The sequence below is a fragment of the Microtus pennsylvanicus genome, chromosome 2 (genome assembly GCF_037038515.1).
Source record: "Microtus pennsylvanicus isolate mMicPen1 chromosome 2, mMicPen1.hap1, whole genome shotgun sequence".
NCBI classification, from domain to species: Eukaryota; Metazoa; Chordata; class Mammalia; order Rodentia; family Cricetidae; genus Microtus; species Microtus pennsylvanicus.
In genome coordinates, this window is record NC_134580.1 from 149,361,080 (window position 1) to 149,388,620 (window position 27,541).

Consider the following 27,541-nt stretch of genomic DNA (forward strand, 5'->3'; position numbering starts at 1 on the left):
ATACCGACATCACCATCTTCTTTCTTCTGTCATTGTCACCACAGTATGGACCCTTCAGTCACCCAGAGTGGCCTCTCCAGGATCTGTGCTTCAAGGTTCTGATCTTCCCATCCCTGGAGACAGTCTCTGAAATCCCATCTCCCAGATTTGGCATAGTCTATGGCTGGGAGACCCTGGCAGGTGGTGTTACAGAGACCTGAGAACATGTGTCTTCCTCCCCTGGGCTCTGAACTGTAGAAATGAAGCTGGAACCCACCTGGAAAGGAGGTCCTAGCAGCTATCACAGCTGTGAGAAATCGGAGTCGTCCACATTTTGCTCTTGTTCATGACAGAGCCATAGTCTCAAGTTCATCGATAACTGTGGTGCCAATCAGAGCGAGTCCTGAACTGGTGGACCCTGATCTGTTCATTTGCACTAAGAGCTCTCTCATCTAGGGTCTTACACATTCTAGAAATACCTAAGCAAAGTGAAGCAAGCCTTGATTGCAGAACTTTTCAGACCCTTTCCCTGCCAAGAACTGTGATTGTTTCTGGGCACACTTTTGAGGCTTCTTGAAGTAGTTTGAACTTGGAATCAGTTTCCTTTTCGAGCAGAATCCCCTACCACTGTTCTCGGGATGTCCTTTGGGAAAGAAAGTCACGGAGCAACGGCAGTGTTCTCACCTGACTTCTTGCTGACTTGTTCTAAGGTAGCTTCAAAACCAAGAGAGACGCCACATCCACCAGTATGAAAGTCAAAGACGCTTTTCAGTCACATGGCTTCGAGTGGGACCCTGGAGGAGAGAGTGTGGCTTAAGTGAATGGATCCCAAGGCTTGGTGAAGGACCTTGCACCCTGGCTCCTGTCTACACACACAGTGGTGGTGGTCATGGGGGCAGAATGGTGGAGGAGAAGCAGTCAGGGGAGGTCTGAGGGGTCAGCAACCACCCTGACTTTCCTCTTGGGAAACCCTGGAGCAGAGGAGAAGGGGAAAGCATGGAGTGAAGGAAAGCAGAAGTTTCCTTTTGTGCCCAACGGGTTTGTTTTTTTATCTGTTTGCAAATGTTCAGTGTAATGGTTTGAAACCCAGCCGTGAGCTGCCGCCGCCCACACAAAGCTGCCGTGGTGCCGAGCTCCGGCAGGCAAGCCATCTCCCCTGTGTCGGCCATTACCCCGAACCCACACCAGGGCAGCCTCCTCGCCACCCCCCAGTGTCCTTCTGCCACCCCCCACCGCCTCGGCACCCCCGACTCCCACCACCTTCCACACACACCATCCTTCTTTTTTTAAATCTCCAGCTCTCGGTTTTCTCTAGAGGAGGCACAGAGAGAAAGCAGAGATGGGACGAGCAGGGAGAATGCTCCTGCCTCTTCGCAGCCACCAGCTTTCAGGAGAGCGCGGCAGCCCCCCCTGCCTGTGGACTGACCACTGAAAGGTGAGAGAAGACTTTGTGCTTTCTTTGTGCACCTGGAGGTCTGGGGTGCAAGGCCAGGTGCAGGGCTCTGATTCTTACGCCTGGGCTCTCGCCTCCGAGTGACTGTGAGGCGAGCGTGATGGATGCCTCCTTCCAGCACACGCAGTTGTTTCCGACACAATCCCCCACTCAGGGGCACACGGGAGCTCGGAACCCAGGGGTTCCCTCCTCCACCTCCAGCACAGCCTGCAAACCCTGAGGTGTGGAGCAATGTGTGAGCCTGCCTTCGCCTTGACCTGTTGGTTTCCTACTGAGGCTGCTGGCCCTTCCTCCCTCGAGTGAGCAGTGACCCACACTTTGGGGGCCATATGGAATGGTCCTCCATCCAAGGGGCTTTGGGAAACCTCTTTTCCCTAGTGGCCCCTAGCCCGGTAATCAGAAGCAATCAGATCCAGCTGCCCAGCTAATCTGTATGAAAGAGGCTTCCTTCCTTGCAGAAATCAACAAAGTTTAAAATAGATGGGACTGTAATCGGAAGCGAAGCTATAGAGTTCTATGTGATGTAACAGGCAGGGGCATCCGCATGGAAAATATTAAGTACAAATGACACGGTTTCGGACCCTGGGAGCCAGGAAAAGCAATGATTTCCTTGCTTATTAAGCATGTTTGTGGGTCAGAGGGTAGCTGAGTGGGACCATCACTTCCGGAAGTGAAACCTCCCAATGCAAAGAAGAGAAGGACAACAAAGATGGAGAGGAAGAGGAGAGAGGGATGGGGAAAGAGAGAGGAGAGAGACAGACAGAGACAGAGACACACAGAGAAAAACGCACATGTAGAACAGAAGCTGGAGGAAAGGCTCTGAATTCTGTGCAGTCAGAGATGAGTCAGTTGGCAAAGCTCTATTTTTAGTGTTCAGACTCTGCTGTTACAGTTTGCCCGGCATTAATTAATGTCACAGGCGTGTTCCGCACTCGGTTCTGAAGGGCCTTGGCGTGCCGTTCAGACTAGAGGTGTTGATCTTAAGCACAGACTCTCCACAAGGCCTTTCGGGCTGGTCTCTGACAAAAACGTGTCCAGTATGTCCTGCCCTCTGCCCTTGGCCTCTCCGGGTGTATCCGTTCGTCTCTTGGCTCCAGCCCTTAGCTGTCTGGCCATTGGCCAAAGGAGAACCACAATTGTTATGCCTTGTTTTTCCAAAAGGAAAGGTTGTACAAGCTGAGATTAGTGCGTGTTGCGGGGAGATGTTGGGTCAGGCTTGGCATAAGAAAGGGAGGCCCTGGGGCATTTCTACCACTGCTAGGAAGAAGGATGCTGACTTTGATAAAATCAGTTTTATTACCACCCCCAAAGCTTGCTTCTGTTTCAAGAGGTACATCTGTACTTATAAAGACCCATAATTGAGCAGGAGAGGCTACTGGCTTGGAGCCATGCTTCGTGAGGAGATGCAGGCAATGGACAAGTTGAGCATAAGGCAGAGGGAGAATTGGAAGGCCAAGAGGTAGCCAGTGTCTGTGATAGGTGGTGTGTTAGCATCACCACAGCCAACTAAAACACAGGAGTTGCTCTCCCATAGTCCTGTCTGAGGAGATCACCCGTATGCTCTCCTCAGTGATCCAGAACACGTTCCTACAACTCAAGAGTGAGCCTGAACCATCCATCCTTGGAGGCCAGCACACAGGTTTCATTAGTGAGTAAACACTCTTTGGTTGGCCAGTCCAAGGCCGGGCCACTGATGAACTCTACAGAGTGGGATGGGAGAAGTCCCCATGTGCCTGGTAGCATGTGAGAGGCCCCACTGTTGAGTGAAGAAATCTGGAGTGTGAAGAAATTCTGATAATCCTGGACAGTTGTATTTCCTGTCCCTGGAGAGGAATTGTCTTCCCTCAGTCTCTGAAGCCTTTGAGAATAATGGCCAGACCCGAGGGTATGCGCCATCAGGCTGCTGGCTTTGGTCTTGAGTCCTGACGTCTACTCTAGCCTGGCATTGCCAGGGCGGCATCAAGGACCCTGAGCTGTCCCACCCCAGATTCACAGGCCCGAGTGTGTTCTATCCCCCAGACACCACCAGGATCTCTGATCACTTTCCCACAGTCCCCCTCTGAAGCACCTTGAGCCTAGGAGAAGTTTCCAGATGGAAGCTGTAGGCCAGGAACACTGTCCATGAGGGCAGAGACAGAGGATGGGTCTCTATTGGTCAGGAAAAAGTCCCTAGTCCTTTCTAGGCTGGCCATACTTGTAACTACAGATCTGTGGTTACATCTTGCCAGTCCAAACAGGAAAGTGACTTGCAGACCCCTGGCCTCTCTCTGTTGGAGGTGTGACCGTAGCAATAGCAACTCTGCTGAGAGCCTGGTGGCTGCTTTAATTCTCTAGCTGCTGTGCTGCTTAGGGTTTAACCATCCACGGGGAAGCAGATCCCACTGGCTCCGATTCAGTGGAAACCCAAGTTCCCAGAAGGAAGGTCTCATCAAGGTGGTGGTGTCAGGGAAAGGCGGTGTTTTGTGTTGTGTCATCTTTGCAACTTGCCTTAAGGATGGGGTCTTCCCAATACCTCTTTGTGGAGGAACATGTAAAGCTTCTGTTTTAAATTTGGGATTTTATATGGTTCTACATAACATGCCCACTGGTCTTACCATACACGTTCCCTTCTCTATAAATCTCGAAGGAAAACAGTCACTCTTGGGTGAGGTACAGGTTTACCAATAGTGTCTCTGCTCCCCAGAGTGCAAAGCCTGGCCCGGCAAAGCCTCCAGGCACAGAGCTGAAGCCCTAGTCACCACACATGGCTCACGCAAGCTTGATGTGTATTCGCTTCTCTTTCCCCTCGGTCTCGGGTCTCAGGTAGCCTAAGATGGATGGCCTGGAAGTTTCTTCCAGGCTCCACCTTCCAATGCTGGGGTGACAGGTGTGTCACACAGTGCTGCAGATCACACACTCAAGGGCCCCTGTGCACACTCGATAAGCACTCTTCCTCCCGAGCCACACATGGCCCCTAACTCCCTTCCTGGTGGGTCTCAAGTAACTAATGGAGCTGGACTTGAACTCAGGTACTGATTTCTGCCCCACACCGCACAGTGCCCAGCTTAGATAAAGACTGTAATCAAGTAAATCTAGTATTGCTCCAAACTCCCTGAAGGAGTCCAGAGCACCGAAGGCCGATGGAGGGATCTGTAGGTAACTACAGGCTGGACTCCTGTTCCAGCCCCTGGACTGAAGCAGCCTAGCTCACGTGCCCCCCCCCCCAGCTCCAACCCCCGCCATGGCTCGTCCTCTTCCTCTGTGACCTGCCACGGGCCTCACATCCTGTGAGGAGGCCCTAGAAACGGGCTCTGTTGATGAAAACACGCGTGCTCTTCACCACAGGAAGCGTGGCCTCACGTTCGCAGTGATAACTGCCAGGTTCCTCACACAGAATGGAGGGGAGCACCCCTTAGCTCTATACCTAGGTTAGGAAGCGCACGTTCTTTCCCCTCCCCCCTCAGCAATTCTCAGTGTGCCTCCCATGAAGCCTCCTGCCCCCCCTTCCTATCCCAGAGTAGGAAGCAGGACATTTAGGAAACGGGGACCATGTACCCTTGATCTCTGGGAGAGCAGCGAGAAAACAGGATATTAGTAATAACTGGAGCCCTGGGGCCTGGGCCCCAGGTATGGTGTTTTTATAAAATCTAGGTCACCCGGCTAACTTTTGAATTTCAGTTAAGCAGTGACAATTGTCTTGATAGAGGATTGTATAGAAGCTGCTCTTTCTAAGACATTACTCATCATCCCCTTGAAATAGAAATTTAACCAAGAGTCCTGTACTTTTGGGTCCATGGCAACAGGGCCCTGAGGCCTAGGGGACCCGCTTCTTCCCCTAGCACAACTCTTGGCCCTCCGATACAAACAAGAGCTCTCTACACCTTAGCAGTACTTCCCTCTGGAACACCTTGTGTCAGGAGTTTTATGCGCAGCTGTCTCAGTGTCCATTTCCCAGAGGAGAAACTGAGGCAGGGAGGCTGGTGTGAACCACTGATCTGCAGCTCCCAGCCGGTATCCCTGGCAGTGGGTGGGTTAAGTGGCACCAACTTCAGAGAGGCGGTAATAACAGGTTAGCTTAGGAAAGCTCTGTGCAGAGATGGGGAGGGCTGTGTCAACACATGCAAATTATATGCAAATATTCTTGGCCCTCCTGGCAGGCTCACCTAGGTGGGAGACCCAAGAGCACAGTCTTAGTTGTCCATGGGGTTCTAGTATGGGCAAGCGCATAGCAAGCTGATAGCCACTGGGTCCCTGGGAGGCCTGAGTTCCCTGCGCACGTGGGCTGGGGGAAATGCACACACGTGTTCCCGTGTTCTCTAGGCGTGGATGCGGATGTGAGGGGGCTGGTGTGGAGGTGGATGCTTGAGGTTGTGGGGCGTGGTGACCTGCCACCTTGATATGTGTATTCCCAGCAAGCCACATGGCTCCTGTCTCCTGGGATGACCTTCCCCAGAGCTCTGGCGTTGCTTTTTGGAGAGAAGAAAGCAGTCTTTCCTGGAGTTCCTCTACTGAGATACCCTTGGAGACCAATCCTAACACAACATTGCCATTGGCATCGGCAGGGACTGATGCTACACCTGGCCCCGGAGTGCGCACCTTGTGCTTAATTCTACAGGCCCCGGGGTTTGTGCTACCCTAACCGTATACCCAATAGTTGGCATTTGATACTTAGATACAGTGACAGTGGGGAAGGTACAGCCACTTGCTCACAGTTAATGGCATGTTAAGCCAAGATTCAGATGCTCTGTAGTTTGGCCATGCATCTTAGCATGGAGGAGCAGGAGAGGGTGGCATGCTGCATCCTGGCATGGACTTACCACAGAAAGAAGGTTCCGTGGTAGTTTGTATTAGTAATGACAAAGGTTTTTGGGGGATTCATACTTTTAGAGTTAGTAGGTTGGTCTTCAATGTTCATTCTCAGTGACATTATGTGCTGAAAGATACTCTCCTGGACAGGAAGCTGAGCTGGGGGGGGCACCCAGGAGAGGACCCTCCCTGGATTTTTCCATCTGGCAGTATGAGGGAAAGGTATCCACCACCCAAGGTCAGCCTTAGTTTTCTGTAAGTTAGAAAATGGGTCATGAAGCCTGGACCTGTAATTGTCCTTACTGATCCCTTGCTGTCTGGTTTAGGGTAAGTTAGTTCACTGCTGTGGGCTTCTTGTCTCCACTTGTGGCACCGTGTGTCTGGTGAGGTATTTCTGTCCCATGTAGCATGGAGGTTTCACAGGCATCTCCTTAGCTGGTCACACCTCTCTCTCTACACTAGAGAGAGAAAAAGGAGTGTTTCTCACCTTTGAAGATATTAGAGGTCTATGAAGAAAGCTGAGCCCACTGCAACACAAGACAGGCAAAGATTCACCCAAGAAACTCATAGAGATGGTGTTGGCAGTGTTCAGGATATGGAAAGATCATTTCTAGTTAGGGAGAGACTCCTTAAGGCCTTGCTTGAGGAGGCAACCCCTGGGATCCACCATGTAGGGGAGGATAGGCCTTGGGCTTGTGAATCCAGGACAGGATGGTCATTCCAGGTGAAAGGGGCAGCATCTAACAACTGTGGAGGAGAATTCGGAAGAGGAGAAACTGTAGCTGGCATCGAAGTTGCCACCTACCAGTCATCTACTTATCCATCTACCCATTCACTTACGCACCCGCCCATCCACTCATCATCCAGCCGTCCATCATTTGTGTACCCATCGATCACTCGTTCATCCATCCAGTCACCTATCCATCCGTGACTCTCCAACATGCATCTCCCCACCAACACATCCATCTCTGGCAGTGAGTGTGGAACAGGCAAGAGACTATGTTGCCCTGTGGAAACCAGAGACAATAAGTACACTCAGTAATAATCACTGTGCTAATGTGTGCATGAGAATCTGAGATAGTTGTAGCAGCATCCAGGGCAGTAGTTCTCAACCTGTGGGTCACGGCCCCTTTGGGGTCACGTATCAGATACCCTGCATATCAGATACTTAATTACAATTCATAAGAGTAGCAAAATTAAAGTTATGCAGTAACAATAAAATAATTTTATGGTTGGGGGTCACCACACCATGAGAAATTATATTAAAGGGTCGCAGCCCTTGGAAGACTGAGAACCACTGAGGCAGGGCTCCCCTAAGGATGTGAAAGGTCAATGGGAAGAAAGGAGGGATGGAAAGAACATCCCAGGCCACGAGTGCGGCTCTCCAGGGATACAGGCAGAAACTCAAGAACCTAGAGGCCAATGTGTGGCTTTAATGTAGACGACAAGAAATGGGGATGGGAGGTAAGCAGAGGCAGCAAGTGTGGGACCGTCTGGACCAGGGAGCATCACTATCCCATGGGTTGGAGGTGTAACTTTATTTGCACAAGCTATCTTGTTGCCTCTGAGGGGAGAGGCATGTTTCCTGAACACCTTGACTGAAATCTCCCTTGGCTTCTTGCTCTCAGCCCGGAGTCCTCAGAGACTCGCCAGACAGTGTCTCGGACAAACTCCGTTCCTAAGCTCTGTGCCCCACTCGGCTCCCAGCACCGGAGCTCCAGAGAACATGTGTATTGGCTCTGACCATCTACCTCTGAGTTCCTTCTAATTAAGCCAAATCTCAAGGAACTTCACCCCAAGAGAACAGGAAGTCCACAAAATATTAAACATGCTTAAGACCTGGTCCCTAGCTTTCACGAAGGTCAGAGAGTGGTTTCTGTCTGGCCCTTCTTGCTGGGCTGGGTGTATCCTCACAGAGTGGTTCCCTGAGGAGCAAGAGGCTTGGCAGAAGCTGTGATTGCTTCATGCAGCATGGACTCTAAGGCACCCAAGGTGAAACGTTTACTTGTGCCACCCTGTCTGGACTCTAAGGCATCCAAGGTGAAACGCTTTCTTGTGCCACCCTGTCTGGCCTGTCTACATCTCTCACAGCCAAGATTGCTGATCATGAGGTCAGAAGATTGAGTTTGCTTCTCCCTAGGGCTACCAGCATGTCTTAGAAAGTGCCAGGCCATGAGGTGTATGTTCCCCTGATCTCTAGAAGGTCAAGGACAGGGCAGAAGAGGACTTTAGTCACTGGTCTTGGAGAGCAAATGACTTCCATGTTCTCTGTGTCGTAGTGAACAAACTCTTTCTTAGATAAAGCCCCAGGCAATCTTCACTTCCATATGGCATGGCTTCCCTGGGCAGTTGCTTACCATGTGCCCACTTGGAATTAACTAAAGCAAGCTAGTCTATTTTTCCTCCACATTTTCAAGGAATGCATGGTTTTGTGGAGAAGCTTGACCTAAGGTTTCAAAGCATTGAGAATGTGCCAGGGACAATGAGACCCTAGAGGCAGGCGTGACTCCCCGTGCCTTTTGGCTGCGTCAGGCCTTATAGAGAGGAACATTTGGGGCCTGGATCTGTTTTTCTCACTTCACGGGGAGGAAACAGATGTATCCAGAAACTGGCCCTTCTCCAAAGATACCTGATATACATTTCCACACACGGCAGTAAACTCTATAGAATGCACATGTAACCCCACAGGAAATGGAGCTTTAGTCTCCGAGTGGGTCTCTGAACAACAGACTTGAAGGTACAAACAGAGACTTGATGACTCTAGTTATTCCCGGTGTCTCTTGTGAAGAAACAGGTCCATGTCTCTCCAGAACATCTGCTTTAATCACCCTGTCCGCCATCCCAAGAAAACACCAACATCCATGTTTTTATCCTTCTGTCCTGACCCAGGCATTTCTCTCATTCATCCCCTCACCCCACTCCATGCCAAGTCCTATACTACTTGGCAGATCATTCACCCTGGAGACTCTGTGCCACTTGTCCCCTGCATGCCCTCTGGCTTCTCCCAACACTGTCCTCACTAGCCTCTGGTTGGCTTTTGTGACTCGTAAGCAATGGGCCATTTCAAGGTCTTTGTGTTTGCCATCTTCTCTGCCCGTGTCCTCAGATGCCCGTGATTGGGCCTCCTATGTCGTACGAACCTATTTCGTAGGTTCACTGTAATGACCTCACTGTGCCAGCTGCTCCATTTCACTCAATTCCCCTCTCCCTTGTATTAAGTAAACAAGGAGTTTACTTAATTTGATATATTTTCTTATATGGACATCTCTACGGGACTATGTAAAGAGGCACCCGACCCATCTTCTTCCCAACTGATCCTCCAGCTTCCAGGAAGCCTAGGAATAATTTGGCTTTCTACCTGTATTCGTTGAGCAAGTGCGTGACGGTTGAATGTGGCTTGCCTGGCATCTGGGAGAGTCTGTGTATTCTTCCCTTCTGGATTTTTGGGGTTAGAAGCTGCCTGTTTAGGTTTTTGTCATCTGTTGTTCTCTCTAATTATCCTGATTATGCGCCACTCAAAAGACGACGGGAGCGTTGAGCAAAGACGACAGGAGCGTTGAGCAAAGACGACGATAGGAGAGTTGAGCAAAGAAGACAATAGGGGAGTTGCTCAAAGACAAAAGTGTCCTTGGCAGGAGGGAAGAATTGGAACAAATTGGAAAAAGTCAGGGCTCCTTTTGGTCATAAGGAGTGGGTAATGCTGGACACAAAACACACTGATGTTTTTATCTGCACACACCTGTGTGTATGTCTGTGTTTGCATGTGCGCTCAGAACACACTGGTCTGAACAGGAGCGCTGGAACAATGGTGGTGTGGGCGACGGTTGAGGGTCTGGTGAAAGGAGGGGCTTCTGCCATGTGCTCACTAGCTAGTTCAACTTTCTTCCCTGCTTCGTGACCTTTAAGATAAGAAGGTGACAAATTGGTTTTAGCTCAGATGCTAACTCTGACTGGGAAGTGATGGGAGAATCATGTTGCTCAGCAACACCTGCCTTAAGTGTCAGAGGAAGGAGGGATGCTGGGCTGGACTTGACCTTGCTTGATTAGATGATCTTCAAGGAACCGTTGGCACTAAGATCTCCAAGGCACTGCTGGTGCTCAACTCTAGACTCCCCGCACGTTCTGGGAACAAGAGTTGAGTTGGAGACTCTGAGAACAGGGAGGGGTCTCTTTCTCCAGAACTTGGCTTTGGAGGACATAGGAGGAAGATCCTAGGGGACAGTGGGAGGTGACCGTCCCTTGGATGATGAAGGCATGAATTTCACCATTTCTGTGAATTTTCAGCACTGAAAAGTGAATCCCTAGAAAAACTGTATGCACTGGATAATTTGGGGGATAAACACACACGCGCGCGCACACACACACACACACACACACACACACACCAATGAAACATTTACACCATTAAGGTGACTGGTGACTAGAACATCTGCCACTTCTATAGTTTCCTCTCTCATTGAGACATTGGTCTAAGGAAAGCATTCCTTGGTTCCACTCCTTTAGAAGGTCCCTGTGGGCCCCGCAAGGGCTGTTAGCTGCAGTGGCCAGCTTGTGTAGATCTCTAGAAAGCATTTGTCATGGTTGGCATTGATCATCAGATCACCTACGAGACAAGCCTTTGGGCACGTCCATGGGTGATTATCAGGATTAGGGTAATTGCACAGGAAGACGGGCGCACGAACTGGGGTCTGGGGTCAGCAAAGCAAGCTGAGGACAAGAGCGCATTGTTCTCTGCTGCCCAACAGTGAATGCAAGGGGAACCAATCAGCTGCTTCCAGCTGCTGCCAGTGTGACTTCCCCCACCATGATGGACTGGACCCTTGAGCTCTGGGCTGAAATCAACCCAGTTGCTTTGGTCAGGCCATCTTGCAGGGAAGCAGAAGTAACTGATAACTAATTAGCTAATAGAGCATCCGTCCCTCTGACAGCTGCTGCCACCATCTCCTGCTCATCGTCATTTAACTCCGGCCCGTGGGACAGGATGCGGAACTTGTGGTCTTCATGCCTGGCTTGTTTCCCTTAGTGCAGTGTCGTCAATGTCTCTGTCCTGCTGCGGAGGCCAGGGTGCCTTCTGTTTTTTAAAGTGCTTTTAATGAAGAATAAAAATATATAAAAATAAAAACAAAGTCCTAGTGGGAACCAGCTGGTGAGCCCTGTGCTTAGGGAAGAGATGAAGTCACACCAGCGCCCCCCTCTCCCCCTTGGGAGATGTGCTTCTGAGCTTTTACTTAGGAGTCAAATTGAGTGAGTGCCTTTTGATCTGAGTTCTGACTCTTTGCAACAAAAGGATTTGAAGGGACTTAGAGTAAGAACACAACCAGAGGACAGTGGGAAATAAGCCACAGGGAGAGCTCAAGAGGCCACAAATCAAAGCCCCAAGGAGGGTCAAGGCCTCCCAGAGCGGCCTTTGGATTCGGGGGACCTGTTGTCAATGGGTTTCACAAAGACAAAAGGCTTCTTGTCTTGTAGAGATGGCTGGCTGCGGCCAACACACAAATCTGTGTTTTAATCTGTTTATTGAAACGTTTAAACAAGCTGCTTTTATAAATACACTCAACAGGCAGTGATTTAACCAGCTTCCCCACCCCACCATGGCGGTGTGTCAGGGTCTCAGCCAGCCATATTGGTCCCCATCTGGACTGATGAACCCATCTCTTAAAAATAAAAAGGAAACAACTTCTTCCTCAGGGAACTTTGCAAACATGAGGAGAGGAAGGAGCAAGATTTGGTTGTGTGTTTGATTTCACTGAAATTTCAAGATTTTTTTTTCTTTCTTTCTTTCTGGCCTCAAAAATTTAATTTACCAAACAGTGGGTGATGCCAGCAAAATCACTTCCGGTGCCGAAAAAACAATTTTGTTTTTACACTCTGTAATTCGAAGTGGGAGAGAGCCAAGTGCTCAAGCGCCACATCACAGCTTCCTGAACAGGGATGCAGTCTTAGGGACATAAACGCTCTGCTTTCCCCTGATTTTTCGGCTGTCACTCAGCCACCTTCATTACATGGAGCGCCGCGTGAGCTCAGCCCGCAGTGATAGTTTGGGCAATTACCTGCGAAAGAACATTGGTGTGCCAGCCCTGGGAAGTGCGCCATTGTACCTTTCCCCCAGAGCACCAGGCACAGCCTCTCTCTTGATGGAGCCAGCTCTGCCAACGTGAGGGGAACTGTTCCAAAATGAGCCCCAGGGCATTTATTTCCCAAACAGCCTTGGCTGCCCAGGGATAGGATGGGGCCGCGGGTCAGAGGAGGTGAGCGGGTACATTGTGGGTAAAGTTGACTGTTTGGGGGGTCAGAAGGATCTTATCTTTTGAGAATTGGCCCATTCTGAGCCCACTGGGTCTCTGTGACAGCAGTGTGGAGTGTCCATCTCTCTGTTCTCTGTCACCACTGTCCCTACAGAGTTTTGGGCCAAAGAGACCAACCCCAGCGCAACCTACCTGATTATTGGATGTATGGGGGTTCTCAGATGTACAGTCTGGTCTAGCATTCCCCCAAGGTTGGTCTGTAAAGCTCTCTGGGTATTAGGTGAATTTTTCTTTTTTGTTTTTATAATTTCTCTTTTCAACTTTAGAAGGGACATCTATTAATAATGATAATTATTATTAATAATAAACACATTACTAAACAACTATTAAATATGTATTATTAAATATAAAATTATTGTAGCCTTTGAACTTTTCATTTGGAATTATTTTAGATTTGTAGACAGTTTGCAAACTTACCACAAGTGTCCTTTTTCTCTTGGACACTGTGACCCTCATGTGCCATTGGCCAAAGCTGAGAGATGCAAAGATTGAGGCCTAGTCGTCTCCCATATCCTACCAGTCTCCTGGATACTACCCTCCAGCTCTCTCTTCTAGCTGTGCTTGACGGTGCCTTTTATAGCACAACTCTTTTTTTTTAAATATGTATTTTATTTCATTTGAATTGGTGTTTTGTTTGCCTTCTAATGTCTGTATTGAGGGCATCAGATCCCCTAAAAATGAAGTTACAGACAGTTGTGAGCTGTCAGGCAGGTGCTGGGAATCAGAGCTAGGTCCTTTGGAAGAACAACCGGTGCTCTTAAACACTGAGTCATCTCTTAGGCCCAAACAACACGACTCTTTAAAAAAGAAGTGTACTACGTAGGGCTGGGGAGAGATGGCTCGGTGGATTAAGAGAGTCACTTCTAAGTGCAAAGGCCTGCGGTTAGATCCCCAGCACCCATGCAAATGCCAGGCATAGTGGCATGTGTCTGTGTCCCAGCGAGACAGGTCCCCAGAGCTCGTTGGCCAGTCAGACTAGCTGCTTCAGTGACCTCCAGGTCCAGTGAGAGACCCTGTCTCTGAAAACAAGATTGAGAGCTGTTGAGGAAGACGTACAGTGTCAACTTTTGTCATCTATGTGTGCAGGTGAGTGTGTGTGCTTCTACACACACACACACACACACACACACACACACGGCCATGATTATGGAATATTTCAATGGATATTACTAAAATGCATTATTATGAAGTACAGCTTGGAGAAATTAAATGATAAAAGCAAGTTGGCAGGAATAAAGGTTTCACGCACACAAATAAGAAGTCAGAGAAAGTGAGCTTTCAGAATGGGACATTTCCTTCACAGATCCACTGGGAGGTTGAGCTGCTTCCTTGTCATTCTGCAAGGTCAGAGCCCTGTCCTGGCTGAGCTGGGATTGGATTTGAGGCACCTTGTCCCTTTGATCTCTCTTTGGTGCTGCTTTGAGTGCTCCATGAAGATCCACACCCCAGCTGGGGAGCCATGGGAGGAAGGGGGGAGGGAACAGAGAGAAACTTCCAGGCAGAATAAAGGTTCTGTTCCAATGATCCAGCTGACCCTTGACCCCCATTACCACGGGTAATCAAAAACTGGCTGCATGCATCACGCTTTAAATAAAAACACCATTTACCTGGCCAGAGGACGTGCAGACAGGTAATTGCATGGGGTGCTGGTCCAATTACACTTGGGGAGAGGCACTTTTCTGTGTGGGCTGGCAGAACTACAGCACATCTGTGAGGGCTCCTCCGAAAAGAGACTCCGCAGGCATGGCCTGTTTCTCTCAGGACACAAGGGTGGTGATTAGTCCCTGCTTTTGACACTGGAAGGAACCCAGCAGAGGCTGTCAGGGGGACCAGACCCCCATAGGGCTCCAGTTCAATGTGAAGCCCTGGTATATGTGTTTACAAAGCAGGGTGTTGTTAAACCCCACAGAGAAGCCTAATATGGGGTGTGACAACTCTTGCCTTTGTTTCCTGGATGCGTTGTTTTTTTTTTTTTTTGAGCCTTTGAGGTCTCCCACTGTGCAGAGTTTCCACCTGGCCTGTGATTTAAGTGTCTCCTAGTCCTGTCAGGGAAAGGAGCTTTTCCCCAGTATCGTTCAGCAGCGGATGTCACCTGAGATGTTTTCTGAAGGGGTACTGGGGACCCCAGAGCTGAATGGGTAACCTTCTGTGTGAGGTGGATGCTCAAGTCTCTGAAGGCACATGGGGTTAATAAGCCAGAGAAGGGGTGGGAACACAAACCCAGAGTCAGCTGCTGGCCATCCTGAAGACAATGAACAGCTGTTTCTCACAGCTGGGTGTGGAGTATCAACTCTTCTCAAATTGTGTCCTGTGGTAGGAACATCAACACCGAAACAAGGGAGAATATTGCCCGACTCCACTCATCTGGACAGCACATACTTTGAGAGCCATAAATTTGGTCCTTCAAAGAGCACAGAGAGATATGCGTGGTGACGGGGCCCTGGCTCCTGCACAGAGCACAGGGGATGTGTCTTATGGTCACCACGGATTCTACTCACGGGAACACCAGAAGCCTTGCACGTCACTCTGGTTTGTGATTCCATCTTGAATACCCATGCTCAGCGTCTGCATGTGGGATTAGGGACGCCCTGCAATTGAACCCCGAGCTCCCAGAGATAATGTAGCCCATTGTTGCTCCCAACACAGCTACCTACAGGGACGAAGGAGCCATGGCAAGGGAGCAGCAATGCCAGGACCCTGACCGTGCCCTTCCACCTGTGAACCTTGAGCACAGGTTCCTGGGGTCCCTTCGCAGTCTGTGTCCCGTTCACTTGGCTGTATTAGAGTGCTTTACCTTTAAAGGCAGGCTATATGAACTGCAATTTGCCCAAAGAGTATGGAGCAATTTATCTTTCTTGTTGATTTCTTATTTTAGAAAATAAGAATCTTTCGTTCTTATTTGAGCTGGGGAAATGGCCTCAGAAAACAAGTTAGCTCTGGAACGTTCTGGTTAGTTTTCTGTGATGACTGCGGCCATCAAAGCTGCATGTTGTGATCTTAGAAGAATCTCTTAGTGTTCTGATAGGTTCACATACCGCGCAGCTCACCCTTTCATTTTTATTGTTTTATTAGGGATTTTTTTTTGATGGCATCTCATGTGTTTCAAGTTGACTTCAAAGTCCCACTGTAGCTGAGAATGACCCTGATGTCATCTCCTGCCTCCCTCCTTGAGTGCTGGGGCTACAGATGCACAATACCTCATGTAAGCATTTACACCATGTACACATACACACCATGAACACACTCAAACACACTTGGACACACACATACGTTATAGTGAGTCCAAATAAATCAGAGGGGATGCTGACGCAAGAGACTGGTAGCTTCCTCACGTGCTGCAGAGGAGGCGCTGGAGGCCCTTGTGAGACACGGCTACAGCAAGGCCCTGTGTTTTCTGGGTACTAAACCTGGCTCTGCGGCATCGTTCCTACCCCAACTTCACATTCCCGGGGCTTCTTATACCTGTAATGACTTGCATGGCTCAAGCAAGAGGTCATGGGAATTCACTCCGTCTGATCCTTCCAAAGTCCAGAGGAAACATCCCCCTCCTAATCTAGCTGAGAACCAGGCTGAAGCTTCCAATCACCTGGAAACAACTGGTGTCAAAATGGAGCGAATCTGTGGCTGTCGTTGAGTTTCCAAGTCATGATCAATCAGCCTGCAGGAGCCCACAGCCAGGAGGGCTCCTGGCCGGCCATGTCTTAGGACCTTTTCTTTTGACTGGACCCTTTTCTGCATCTCAGATTGCACCTAGAGAAACTGTTGTTTGAAGGCCAGTAGAGCAAACACTGTTTTACCACTGCCATGGTCAGAGAGAGTGAAGGAAGTAACTCCTCTGGAGGGAGATCATTCTGGTGCAATATTCTAAGATAAAAATGATTGCAAACATAACCATACTGAACGACTTCACAGCAGTTTATCTGAAAATGGCACTCCAGGGATGATGGGATGCTCCCTGCTCCTGCTCCCTGCCATGGCCATCTACAACGGAAGTACTCACACTGAGCCTTGAGGATGCTCGTGTCGGGCCCATCTCCAGGAAGACCAACACCCTGGCTCTCACTCAGCCCCAGAACAGACTCATCTATAGACTCGAATGTTGCACTGGCACTTTCAGGGCCTCTTGGGTTTCCAGATCAATAGTTACGGTCCCCGGAGAGGAGGCGTTTGAAGTCTCTGCTTCCTGTTTGCTAAGTGTCGCCACTGCCACGTTAAGTAAAGCACAGAAAACAACTTACTTCCTTCTTCTGAGGCAACCCGAGCCTCATCTCCACTGAAGTGTCCTCCAGGCTTCTCCAGATGCTTTATTTGCTTTCTTCAGAGAGACATGGAGTTGACTCAGCCGCCAGCTTCTGGGGCACCTTCTTGTTCTCTTTCCTCCTCTTTGCTGAGGTGTGTGGGGTGTGGGTGTAGGGCGTCTTTCTGTGCTGAGACTGCTTGTGCATCAGGCACCAATCGAGAGTGACAAGATACCTCCCTGGCAGAGTAGCAACTTCCCCAGAAGATGAGGGGGGAGGGGAAAGAGAGCCAGCAAGCAAGTGAGCCAGCTTCTAGGCTCCCCTCACCTCCATGGACCTGTGGCTGTATCTCTCAGGACTGGCCTGGGCCACCTGGCTTTAGAGCAGAGATTCACTGGCTGAGAACTCACCATCCTTCGTAAAGGTACGTGGGTGTTAAAGGGCACCAACACATAGCAGCTGCTTGCGGTGTTTTTAAACAGCAATCTCCTTTGCCTCCAGTGTGCTTACCTCCATGGTTGCATCTCTCAACATGCTTACTGCAACTCATAATGGTTGTCAGAAGCCAGTCCCATGAAAAAGACAAATAAGGGGGCCAGAGAGATTTCTCTGCAGTTAAGAGCTCTGCTACTCCTGCAGAAGACCTGTGTTGGATTCCCAGGACCAAGAGGGAGGATACTAGCCACCCGCGACTCTGGTTTCAAGTGATACAATGCCCTCTTTATCCTCCTTGGAAATCAGGCACATACATGGCACACGTATGTACATACAGGCAAAATACTCATATGCATGAAGTAAAGTGATCTACAGTTTTTAAAGATTAATAAACAAACACATTGTTTTATTAGCTGGTCTTCGCCAAAAGTGGCCTAATTAAACCAAAGATATGAATTGGTTAGAAACATATATTAGCCCAAGAGTTTGTAAAGTACACTCATCTACACACACCTCACACCCCCACATCCACCCCTAAGTATCCAAGTATTTGATAGTAACAGTATTACAAGTATTCCCATCAGCCACCCAGCAGAATCATTTTTCAGTGAGTTTTCAAGGGTTAACAAACCATAAATTTATACACAGGCCTGGCTTCCCAGACTTCCAGATGGCTAAGAGTTGGAGGGAATCTCAGATAAGCCTGGGAAGCAGGTCTGAGGATAACAAACCTCTCCTCTCCTTAGAGAAAGTGCATCGTTTAAGGCCAAGATGCTAACTCTAACTGCTGACCAAGCAAAGGACAGGATATGACTGAGAGAGGTGCAGTGAGCTCCCAGGCAGGCAGAGTAAATGTTTGGACTGATTTAAAATAGTGCTGTGGCCCCTAGCCACCCTACCCATTATCCCTGCATAGAGCAAGTTTGGGATCACAGGTGAATGCCAATCAGAGCGGGACCTTGAGTTCTGGAGCCATCTCAGGTTCTGCAAGGAGACTCCAAGACCAGGGTGTGAATCTGGTTTCCTTTGGCACTTGGCTGGGCAGCCAGGGGAGGGATGGCCACAAAGGAGGAGCCCCATGCTCGCAGGGTTACCCAAAAGGGCCCCAGTGTCTGCTGCACAGCTGCCTGGGGGAAATGAGCTCACGGTGAGGGGCCAGGGGTCACCAGCCAGAGACACCTTTTCCCTGGCAGAGGCCACAGACATTGTGTACACAGATCCAGGCCTGGAAAAGGAAGGTGAGAAGGCCTTGGCTTGATGCAGAGGCAAGCCAAGGGGGAGTGAGCTTGGGTGGTCAGTCACAGCTGCTTTTGAACAAAGGCCCGAGAGCCTATTGTGAGACAAGGCAAATACCCCAGAGAACAGAAGCCTGAGGCCTGTAGGTAGGAAAGATGCAAGGACAGGGATTATCTCTGGGGTCTCAGGACTCTGTCACCCTGGAGCATGGGAGTGGCATACAGCTGGTCTTGGGACAGAAGTGTCTATATTTCTCTGCAGGTCTACAGTGCAGGCCAGGCAATGGGTGACCACCCCAGGCAGGGCCTTGAGTGTCTCCTTCACACCAGATGACGTTTGTGATGGTCTCCAGCTCACAGCCACACTGAAGCACGTCCGTGTGTGGCAGTAAGGCAGATTCCCTTCCAATATAAGGAAACTCAGAAGAAAGTAAAGTGAGCTAGAATTAAGAAAACTATTAGTGGGATATGAATTTTGTCAGTTGTTCTGGCTTTGGAGCTCCAGACAGGAGCGCCATTGCAAGTTTCAGGGCATTCTGGTCTATAAATCAGCCTATGGTACAGAAATCGGCTGGTCAGAGCCAGTCAGTGGGACACATGGCTGAGGGTGCACAGCCAGTACTCTATGCTCATCCGACTACACAGCATGGGCTTTTAATTTTGACTCTATCTATTAACTTGCTTTTATTTTAATGAATTAGTCTTTTACGGAAGTAATTGCAGACTTGTGAGAAAAGAGCAGACTCCCTTCGTGTGCTTCATCCAGTTTCCCGGCTGGCTGTGGTAGAGACTGTCCTAGCGTGTCAAGGACCTGCTGGTGGCCAACTGACTCTACTCTGCCGTTCCATCCCCTGCCCTTCTCCCCACCTCAGTAACCATTCTTCCGTCCCCTTGCCCCACAGTTGACCACTTTAGGAATGTTTTATACCGGGTGGAGGGATGACCCAGCAGGTAGAGGTACTTGCTACCAAACTTGATAATATGATTTTGGTACCCGGGACCCCCATGGAAGAAGGAGATTTTCCTCTGGTCTCCACATTTATGATGTGGCCTGCTCATACCCACAGACCTGCACATATGCACGCGAGATAAACAAGTGCACCGCAAATGAATGCATTTAACTTCCAATTCTACTTCATAAAAATTTTAAAAGAATATTTTATAAAGAAGATTGCATAGTGAGTAGCCTCATTCTCTGGAGATTCACCCCACTTATTATTTCATCCTCTTATTTTTTTATTTCCGCTTTAGATTTGTTTTGGTGTGTGCGTTCCTCGTGTGCAGGTGTTGGAGCTGTGGGAAGCGCCATGTTCATGCTTAGAACTTGCCAAGTAGATTAGGATAGTTTATCAGCGAGCCTCAGGGACTCTCTTGCCTTTGCCTCTCTGATGATAGGGTTGTAAGTGTGTATCACCACGCCCATCTTTCTTCAGCTGGGGTCTGGAATCCTCATGCTTTCCTGCCAGGTACTTAACCAACTGTGATACCTCCCAGTCTCCAGTCTGTGTCTTCTTATTGCTGAGTAAGATTCTGTGACACAGATATGCACAGTTAGCTTAGACATGTGTCTGAGGAAGATCAAATGGGCTGCTGTCTCGGGCTATGCAGAATGGAGCTGGGCTGAACGTGTGTGGTTCAGGCTTTGGAGAGCCTGCTTTCTTTTCTTTGGGAAGCAGTAGTGTTGTGTAAGACAAGGTAGCTGAGTGCACGTTTGTAACAACCACACGGTTTTCTAGAACGCACATGAGCTGGCTGCCACAAGTACATCTTTAGAGACCTGTCTGCTATGCTTTTCACTAATTTTCTACCTGGATTAATAATTGATTTTTTTCTCACAGTTAAGTTTTCTTGGCTCTTTATATATTCTAGACATGAGTCCTTTGGTAGCTCTGTTAATTGCCGCTATTTCCCCCATGTATGTGGCTCTGCTTTTCTTCTCCTTTTATAAGCAGAGGCATTTACAGAACAAAGAATCTTCATTTTGTTGAGGTCTAACCTAGCAAAGGTCTAATCTTGTCTCATAGTTCCTGCTTGTGTGAGTGACTCCCATCTTAGATCTGCAGGGTTTCCCCTGGTCCCTTTCCCTCCAGTGTTTAAAAGTTTCCCAATGTGTGCTTGAGCTCACTTTCCAGTTTGAGTTCATGTTTGTCTAGCTAAGAAAGCTCAGACTGCAACTTCTCTTTCTGCTTTTGTGCACAAGAATTGATTCCTCATTTCAAAGAGCTGATACCTCAGTGCCATGCGTGGCAAAGCTAGGCTTTCTGCACCGAATTACCTTGAACCTTTGTCAAAAATCACCTGGGGTGTGGGGGCACCAGGGAGACAGAGGCAGGTGGATTGCTGTGACTTGAAGCCAGTCTTTTCTACATGCTGAGACCTTGTCTTAGCTGTTGCTACTTTGTGTTAGGGTGACATGTCATTGACCAGTGCATCTCTCCTGAAAGCATAGCTTTGGTTGCCATGGCTCTGCAATGAGTTTTCAAACCATGGCAGTCGGTGTTTTCCTCTTTTATTGTCCTTTTAGATGTTAAGAAATTCTTACTTGGATTATATAATACCTGATCTACATCTTTATACCAATTAGGGGAATACCTGAAATTTTTACTAGGTTGAATCGTCTAATCCAGGGACCCAATAAGTCTTTTTATTATTTATATTTCTTTGAGTTATTTTGTCAATGTTCTGTAAGATGCAATCTCTAAGGCCTTGGCATGCTTTGTTAGAGTTTAATGTGAGTAGTTTTCAGTATAAATGACATTGTAATTTGAATTTTGATGGAATTCAGAGGTAGCATGGAAATTTAATTAATGTTTTTATGTTGATCTTGTGCCTGCGGAACTTCTTATTCTGAAGAGATTTTTTTTGTTTTTTTGTTTGTTTAATTTTTTATGAATTTATACCTAAATAGCTGTGCCAGCTGCCAATGGGTGCACTTTTATTTCTTCCTTTGCTGTCTGTGTGTCCTTCTGTTGCCTGTATTTTGTATTATTTTTTCCCCCACTTTAGTTCACTGGCTAAAGCTTGAGAAGTATTGATTCAGAGCAATGGACACCTCCTTCTCCCTTGCTAGTTCATCTTGCTGGCTAATGTTTGCTTTGTAGCATTATGAATGACACTTGTCACACTGGGATGAGATCTTTCCTTTCAGTAATGGATCTTGGCTATAACTATGTGGCCTCCTCCTTTACTCTGTTAATGTGGTAGAGCACATGGACTATATCTCAAACCCTTGGTCGTGGTGTGTGATTTTTTTTAATGACTTAGTATTTCATTAATAATGCTTTGTCAAGGGTTTGTGTCTAGATTCACGAAGGGTGTTGTTTTCTGCTTGACTCTTTTCATACTATAGAAGTCAGGATGGTATCTGGGCACATAAAACACTCTCTTTTCTTCAGTTTTCAGATAGAGCTGGTATTCATTTCACTGTGAAATTAATTCTCTACACCAGCACCTAGAGGCTTCTTATTTGTGAGTTTTGAAATTACAGATTCAATTTGATGATAGTTAGAGCGCTGTTCTTAGTATTGATTTCGGATGAGGTGGATTGTGGCAGTTTATGCCTTTTGGAGAACTGGTTCATTCCATGCACATCATTGAGTGCGTGGGGGTTGAATGATTCCCTTGTGAGCCTTTTGAAGTCTGTGGGGTCTGTAGTGATAGCCCCTGGTTTATTTCTGATATTGATAGTTTGTGTCTTGTCTGATTTTTTCCTTTGTCTGTCTTTGAAGAAATTCTAAATCAATTTTATTAAACTTGTCTAAGAACAAGCTTTCTGTTTCATCGATTTTTTTTCCTCTGTTATTTTTGCTTCAGTTTTATTGATTTCTTCCTCAACCATTATTATTTTCTTCCTTCTGCTTTAGGATTATTATAGTGTGTGTGTGTGTGTGCGTGTGTGTGTGTGTGTGTGTTTGTGTGGTGTGTGTGTGTGGCGCTAGATTGCAGAAGGAATGTGACACTTCCCCCTCAAGCCCTCTTTCTACTGCTAACATTCCACACTGCAAGCTTCCCCTCAGTGTTCTCTAAGGTGTGCTCCACTACCTTTTTGCTTTTTCTCAGCAATGTGCTTTCGACTGCCTCTGAGACAGCTTCTTTGGCCCATAGGTTGCATTTAGTTTCCAGGCATTTGGAGTTTTTCCAGTTTCCTTTCTCTTATTGATTTCTAGTGTTATTTGATATTGTTTAAGAACACACTTGGTCTTATTTTAATTCTTTAAATCTGCTTAGACTGCTTCATGACTTAGAATGCAGCCTCTCTTTGGGTACCTGTTTAGATCTATTGAAGATGCAGAGGCCACACAGGAGGTAGCACAGAAAACATTTGGTAGAAGAATAACTAGCTCTTCAAGAGTCGCTGTGAGACACAGTAGTATCCCCACAGATGATGAAGAGAGTACCAAGAAAGAAGAAATGTGGGTGTGAAACTGGACACGGGTAGCAGATCTGGACATTGGGGCTCTTGGCTCCTGTCACCTGACCACGACTTGTAGGGAGTTGCCAGGCACACAGTGGGAACAGTGGGTAACCTTTCAGCATGTAAGCTGGAGACAGTCCACTCCCAGCTAGAGACAGAGGTGTGTGCTCAGAGCCTGGGTGTGGGGCATACGGGTCTTCTGAGCTCACAGGTCACAGCTGAGAACAGGGCTGTGTTCCATGGATGTGCTAGTCAGAGACAGACTGCGCAGGAGGCTGCTGAAGCTGAGCTCTGAGTCTGTGCTGTGGGTATTGTAGACTGGTTGCTTCTCGGACGAGGCTGTCCTGGGGCTGAGGACGTATGTTTAGAGGCCTGTGGCTAGGATAGTTCCATGGCCTACCCTGTGCACACACCCAAGGCCCTCAACTTGGAATGTTCAGGAAACTTCTTTCTCTTGAAGTACCCCTCCAACATGTCCTGCTGGGTAGAATTGCACTGTTTCCCAGACAGCGCACAGCAAAGGGTGTGTGGGGTGCTGAGTGACGATACGTTTGTAATCGACACAATTATAATAGGTGTGCAGCCGCATCTGCTCTTCTATATGGTGAACTTCCTTCCAACAGCACAGGTCTCTGCTTCTGCCTCACAAGAAGTGAGCATCTGTCTTGCTGAGGAAGCTCTTACCTGTCTTCGGGGTGAGAAGACAGAGGTGCTGTCTGCTGCCAAGACCCTGTCCGTCACTCTACTAACTCAGCGAGGGTCTCACTGAATATTTTCCTCACTGAAGACCAAGCTGTAAAGTCATGCACCTGCATCTCATGTATGAAACTCAAAAATTAAAAGCAAAGCCAAGAAGTGCAGCCTGGTCAAACAGAGATAAAGATATTTGTGCATAGTGTCCAAAGTCATTCCAGTGGCTTCCCAAGTGAGTAGCTGCCAGTGAGCTACAGTTCGGAGATTCGGTTTTGTTCATCACCGGCCATTCCACAGCTTCCTCTCCATTGCTCTTTGCTTCTTGGAGCCTCTGCTAATTCTGAAGACTCTGAGGAGTCCCTCTTCTGAGGCTGCAGACAGCCTTTGTGAGGGTGAGGGGCACAAAAGCTGTGGCTCCCCACTTGGGCACTGGAGTCAGGCCCCTTGCTTTTGCACTAGCGATTTTCTCATACAGATGTACCAATATTTAGCAGGCTGATAATTCTTCAACTGCTAGGGACACCATGGCTTGGCAGTTGCTTTCACAAGTCTCCATGTGCCAGAGAGCTCGCCTTGTGGGTGTGTCCCCATTCCCTGTAGTTGTCAAGCCAATTTTGCCTTTGACAACCAAGTGCTACCACATCTGGCCCTTACTCTACTATTCTGAGGTCACCTCTGCCTTGTGATGGTAGAATTACTCTTCTTAAGGACATCACCCACAGTTCTCCCTGTCCACACAGTTTTGGGAAGATGTGAGTGCTCCCCTGGACATCTCAGAGCTCCACCCAGGAGCACTTATGAATCTTCATGAGAAGTGTAGTTGACCTAGGCCTTTGAATTCCCTTATCCTTGTCATGGGAGGGAAGCCCTGATGCTCTAACTTCATGAGCTGGAGGCCACTGTCACATCCAGATCTCTGCCTCCCGGCCTAGGACACAGTTAAAGGTATATCTAGCAATTTAGGCACATTAAACCCAAGAATCTCAAGGACAATCATCTGTGTCAATGAACTCTTGGGCTCACTGCTGGTGGTCCCTGCCCTCTCTCATGGAAACCCTCAGGCCCATTTGCATATGGTGCTTAGTGTCTGCTGGTAGGTGATACAAGCATGGGTTCCATGGTTGTCCACCTATTTCTTCCTAAGTTATATTGGGTGCTTGATCCCAGCCACCCTGCTCACGAGTCTTGGCGCATGAAGGATGGTCATGGTGAGTTCCAGGAAGGCTCAGCTATTTCTTAGAAGGTTTCTGCCCCAGGTGAGGGTCTCGCAGGAATCCTCAGCTGAGGACTGTAACTCTACTAAGAGAGGGAGACACAGGAGGGTTCAGAGCAGCTGACTCCATCCAGTTCTTTCTTGTGAGTCTGAGATGTCCTCGTTCCAAGTTCCAGGATTCCCAGTAACACTCCCCGCCCCCGCCGATTCTCACATGAAAAGCTTGGCAAGACTTTGAACTCATCAACTTGCACCAGTAAATTCTGTTTGATTTTCAGCTATGTCAGCCCCACAGCTCCAAGAAACAAGAAATTCTTCAGGGCTGTCACAGAAGCTGTCTGACTTTCAGAGCATGACTTGAGCTGTGAGTTAATGGAACTGAGATTGTCATTTTCTCTGTGTAAGCACTCAAGGCCTCTTAGGAAAATCCATTTAACACCGCAGTCCTTACACGCGCCTCCACTGCCGTGTGCACGGCCACGCCACTCCAGCTCCCAGGCCACCTGCTCTGGTCGTCACTTTATCTCAATTGACCCCAGTTGACAGCTTGATTAATTTTGATGCCGTGGCATGCCAGGGGTTGCAAGACTCAAATTTCTCATTGGAAAAGAACTTAGCCATCATAAAGTCCATCCCAATATCCCATAGGAATCTATCCTTGGGACCGTGTATCCATGATCAAGTCTGGACATTCTGTAACTAATCAGAAGATTACAATCACCCTGGAAGTCATCTTGGGAAGTGTGACATAATAATGTGACAATCAGAGAACAGCTCTTAGTTGTCAAGGGGCTCTAGGCAGTACCCTGAAAAGGCACATGTGGGTGGTGGGCTTCTGACCTCTGGGGAAGCTGTGCTTTAGACTATCAGAGAGGGGTGCAGTCCCCTGATTTGAGCAGATAGGGTTAGTCTGGGAGCTGGAGGAATAGTGAGCAATGCATCTGGAAAGCGATCACAGCAAGTAGGTTTCACAACTACATCAGTGTTGTGGTTGTTGTAGGTATCATGTCAGGTACAGTCAGGTACAGCACTGTGTGGATTCAAACAACTATGGATCGAACATATTTGAAAAGGAGGTAACTCAGGAAAAAGAGGAAGTCCTTTGGGCACAGTGCCTAATAGTCAAGCACTAAGACATGACTTGGGATCCCCAGCTGTAATTGGACATTTCCTGTCTTGACTGCCTGCTCCCAAATAACCGACACAGAGGTTTAATATTAATTACAAATGCTTGGCCAATAGCTCAGGCTTGTTACCAGCTAACTCTTACAGCTAGATTAATCCATATTTCTATTTATGCTCTGCCACGTGATGGTACCTTTATTAGCATGGCATGTTCATCTCCTGCTCCCTGTGTCTGCCTGGTGACTCCTCACTCTGCCTTTCTTCCTATCATCCTTAGTTTGGTTTCCCCACCTATACTTCCTGACTGGCTACTGGCCAATCATCATTTTATTGAATCAATTCAAATGACAGATCTTTAAAGTATACAAGAGGATTAATCCTACAGCACCCTTTATATAAAGTCTGACACAGCAGCTTGTGCCTATAATTCCAGCCCTGGGGAAGCAGGGATAGACAGATCTCTGGAGTTCACTGGCCGGCCAGCCTAGCAAATTGGTGAGCTCCAGGTCCAATGAAAGACCTGGCTTCAAAAAACAAGGTGGGGAGTGACTTGGAGTGATGACAGCCAACTTCAGTCTATGGAGTCCATGTTTTCTCACATATGACTGCTCACATATGTATGTGCACATACACCAGGCATGCATGAAGAAAGTAAGAACTGGGTCAGCAAAGACTTCTTCTTTCATGTCACCCTCAAACAAGACAGTGCAACATCCATTTACATAGTGACTACTTATGCTAGGTACTATAGGTCTTTTAGCTATGACCTAAAGGTAGCAAAGGATGTGCATGGCTTTTATGCAAAGTGATACGTAGTCTACATGTGGGACCTGAGCATCCAATCCCTGTGCACACTGGGGATGATTTGGTCTGCATGTGTAAAACTTGCCACAGTGAGCGAGCATCACTGATTCTTTGTCAAAGTGTGGAAACCTCTATTTTTAATTTTTGTGCATGTGTGTGGTGCCTCATGCATGCGCATGCACATGTATATGTGTGAATGCATGCGCATAAGCTATCATGTGGACGCGTAGACCTGAGGTGGACATTAGGTGGTGTCTCTCTTTGGTTACTCTCTGCTTTTATATTTTGAGACAGTCTCTCACTGAACTGGAGTCTCATCACTTTTGGTAGACCAGTTAGCCAATGACCTTCAGGGATCTACTACTTATCCCAATCACCCTGATCCTTAAAGTTGGGGTTACAGGAACACCTTACCATGCTCAATTTTAATATGTGATTTTTGGGAACCCAGCTCAGGTTTTCATGTTTGTACAGTATGCTTGACCCACTGAGTCAGGTCCATAGCCTGCCCCCTCTCTATGTCACAGTGTTTATTTTCTGCACATGGACTTAAAACTGCATCAAATCATACTCTAATGCCTTCACCATCAAATAGAATTCAAAAACTCAAAAGTAAATGTTTTACCCATACTTTTACTTCTTCCATCATTGTTTATTTCTGCAATTCTAGGGTGTTTCTCCCTTTCCTTTATTACTCATTCCTTCTCCTTTTGAAGAGCTAGCCCAGTGGTTCTCAACTTTCCTAATGCTGCATCTCTTTAATACAGTTCCTCATGTTGCGGTGACCCCTCAGCCATAAAATTATTTTTTTGCTGCTTCATAACTGTAATTTTTCTACTGTTATGACATTTAGGATATCTGA

General features: G+C 47.9%; 1 protein-coding gene across 4 annotated transcripts in view; it reads left to right on the forward strand.

Annotated features, from left to right (window-relative positions):
- Positions 1 to 1,119: 1,119 nt before the first annotated feature.
- Positions 1,120 to 27,541, forward strand: part of Znf831 (zinc finger protein 831) — a 117,980-nt gene continuing 91,558 nt past the window's right edge. For 2 of the 4 annotated variants that reach the window (XM_075963266.1, XM_075963269.1), the window contains exon 1: positions 1,193 to 1,414. The gene's annotated coding sequence lies outside the window, so the exon portion shown is untranslated. Of the gene's footprint in view, positions 1,415 to 16,772; positions 17,185 to 27,541 lie in introns of those variants that run through there. The other 2 variants (XM_075963268.1, XM_075963267.1) reach the window with 2 other exon arrangements.